The sequence below is a fragment of the Choloepus didactylus genome, chromosome 2 (assembly GCF_015220235.1).
Source record: "Choloepus didactylus isolate mChoDid1 chromosome 2, mChoDid1.pri, whole genome shotgun sequence".
Classification (NCBI taxonomy): domain Eukaryota; kingdom Metazoa; phylum Chordata; class Mammalia; order Pilosa; family Megalonychidae; genus Choloepus; species Choloepus didactylus.
Window position 1 is genome coordinate 152,668,905 of NC_051308.1, and position 3,138 is coordinate 152,672,042.

The 3,138-nt window shown below is 34.1% G+C and overlaps 1 pseudogene; it reads right to left on the bottom strand.

Moving 5' to 3' along the window:
* Positions 1-649: 649 nt before the first annotated feature.
* Positions 650-905, bottom strand: LOC119518642 (annotated as a pseudogene).
* Positions 906-3,138: the final 2,233 nt, after the last annotated feature.

The following is a 3,138-nucleotide window of genomic DNA, read 5'->3' on the forward strand; positions in this document are numbered from 1 at the left end:
TATTATGGTGAATTACCCTGACAGTGTTTTGGATATGAAACTATATTTGTGTTCCATAGATAAACCCTACTTGATCATGGCATTATATTATTTTATAAAATAATGTCAGATTTTTGTTAGCTTATGTTTTATTTAGGATTTTCTTCATAGCTTTAAAACATGCCCATGAGTAAAATGAATCTACAATTTTCTTCCTTTTCTGTACTATCCTTACCCAGGGGTTTGTGTGTGTTTTGGGACGGGGGCGGGGGGAGGCAGCAAGTTCAGAAGCAGAATTTATCCCAAATACATACATGCTTCCTTTTCTTCCCTTTATCTAACAGGTGGAGAAACAAATCAGAAACAAAAACTTTTCCAATAATAAGATCTTGGTTTGGGGTACATAATAATTGGGTAGGAAATGATAGATATATTCCACTATATTGTAGAAATTTTCCTTACCTTTCCTAGACTACTTTTTGACTCAGTTTCTCTTTCACTTAATAATAGAGAGGGTCTGCTGCTGACTAGTGGGATTGCCTCTGTATATACAGGCTTGCTTGCATATTCATAATCGAGTTTATTGTGGAGAAGGTAAGAGACAATGGGATTGGAAAAAGAAAAGAGGTGGAGACAAAAACTAGATAAGGGTTTTCATACTAGACAGGCCTCAACAGTCCTGCCACAGATCTGCCTGATCCTTTCACATCAAGAATGTGAGCCATTTCCATGCTGTACATTCACAAGCAGCTTTCATAGCTTTCCTGCAGTTGCTGGTGGCATGGCTTCTCATATTACCACCATCACTTAATGTCCTCCATGAGCCCATTCATGGTAAGGATTCTATTTAGAATTCTGTATGTACCTTCCATGTTCCCTTCCTGTACCATGACAGTCCTGACAATGAACTTCAGATGTTTTGCCATGACTTTGAATTTAAAAGTCTTCATTCTGTAGGGCCTTTCTTTCCCCACTGCAAGTACAAGCTCCTCACTCTGTGCCCTCAGGCCTCCATCTTGAAGTCAATGCTAACTTGACATCATAAAATGAATTGGACGTTTTAAAATGATTAATTTTATGTTATATGAATTTCACCTCAATTTATAAAAAGGGAGTTGAGCATCTGTCTTTCATCTATTCTTTTGAACAACTTGCACAAGATAGAGTTCTCTTTCTTGAAACATTTATCTCAATCAACTGTAAAACCACCTGGGCCTGGAGCTTTTTTTTCCTAGGGGAGATATCTTTGATACTATTTCAGATTCCTTCTTGGTCTTTGTCTTATTCAAATTTTCTATTTCTCCTTGAAATAAGTTTGACATTTTGTAGTATTCCAGAAATTTGTTGATTTTTTTTTCTTTTTTGGTTTTCCACATTTTGATGAATATTTGTTCATAATATCCTTTAATGATTTTATGATATCTACTGTTTCTGCAGTGGTTCACAGCATTCGCTTAACCCCTTCTACTTTGTTTCTTCATCTGTAAAATGGAGATAATATATACTACCTACCTCATGGTGTCACTGTAAGTGTAAATGCATTAATAGTTGTCAAGAGTTTAGAACAACACCTAGCATACAGTAAGCACTATATAAGTTTTAGCTGTTATTTTTCTTATTGATATTTCCCCAGAAAAAGCTTTTGGATTTGTTAACATTCTCTAATTTGGGGGGAATTCTGTGGTTTATTCAATATGTCCCATTTTAAAAATTTCCTCCTTCTGGTTATTTTTTTTCCCTTAAAGTATTCAGTTTATCTTTTTCCAACTTCCTGAGTTGAAAAAAAATAGTTTATTTGTTCCTTTTCTCTCTCATGTTCTATTAAAGCTATAAATCTCTTTCTAAATACTATTTTGGCTGTGTCCAATGAATTATACTAGGTGGTGTTTTCATTGCCTTTCACTTTTATGTATTTCTGAATTTTCCTTATTATTACCTCTTTCTCAGGTATCCTTTTATTTGAAAAATAATTTCTTATTTTGTTGCACTATGGCCAGAGAACATGGTCTGAATGGTGTTGGTTATTTGATCTTTATTGGGACTTCTTTGTGCTTTAGTACATAGTAAAGTATTTTTAATGTTCTATCTTGGCTAGAAAATATGTTGTACTCTCTGTTGGAACAAATGTTATATGGTTTACATGTGTATGTATACCTATGTATTATAGTACTAGTTCAAGCTTGTTAATTATATTACTTATACCAAATATTTATTTAATTTTTGTTTCCTTTATCATTTCTTGAAAGGAATATGTCAAAATCTCCAGTTACAATTGTAAATATATGAATTTTTTCTTCATAGTTTGCCAGCTGTGGCTTTATGTTATATCTTCTTGATTGATTGTTCCTTTTACCAGCATGCAATGTCCCTCTTTGACTCTGATGAAATTTTTCACCTTAAATTCTATTCTTTAAATAGTACTTTCATTAAAGTCTCTTCAAAATTCCAGCTCAGACTTGCTGCCCTCCCCACTAGTGGGACATGACTCCCAGAGGTGTAAATCTCCCTGGCAACGTGGGACATGACTCTTGGGGTTGAGTCTGGACCCAGCATTGTGGGATTGAAAAAGCCTTCTTGACCAAAAGGGGGAAGAGAAATGAAACAAAGTAAAGTTTCAGGGGCTAAGAGATTTCAAATGGAGTCAAGAGGTCATTCTGGAGGTTATTTTTATGCTTTATATAGATATTCCTTTTTAGGTTTTAGTATATTAGAATAGCTAGAAGGAAATACCTGAAACTGTTGAACTGTAACCCAATAGCCTTGTTTCTTGAAAACAAGTGTATAACTTTGTAGCTTATACCATGTGACTGTGTGATTCTGAAAACCTTGTAGTCCCACCTTTATCCTGTATATGAACAGATGAGGACAAAAATGGTGACAAAAAAATAAATGAATAATGGGGGGGTGCAGTTAGGGGTATAGGTTGTTTTGAGTGTTCTTTTTTACTTTTATTTTTATTTTTGTTTTTATTTTGGAGTAATGAAAATGTTCAAAACTTGACTGTGGTGATGAATGCCTAACTATATGATGATACTGTGAACAATTGATTGTATACTTTGGATGACTGTATGGATGTAACTATATCTCAATAAAATTGTTAAAAAAATGAAAAAAGAAATTCCAACTCAGTGTGTCTTCTGTTTCCTGCCAGGACCCTGA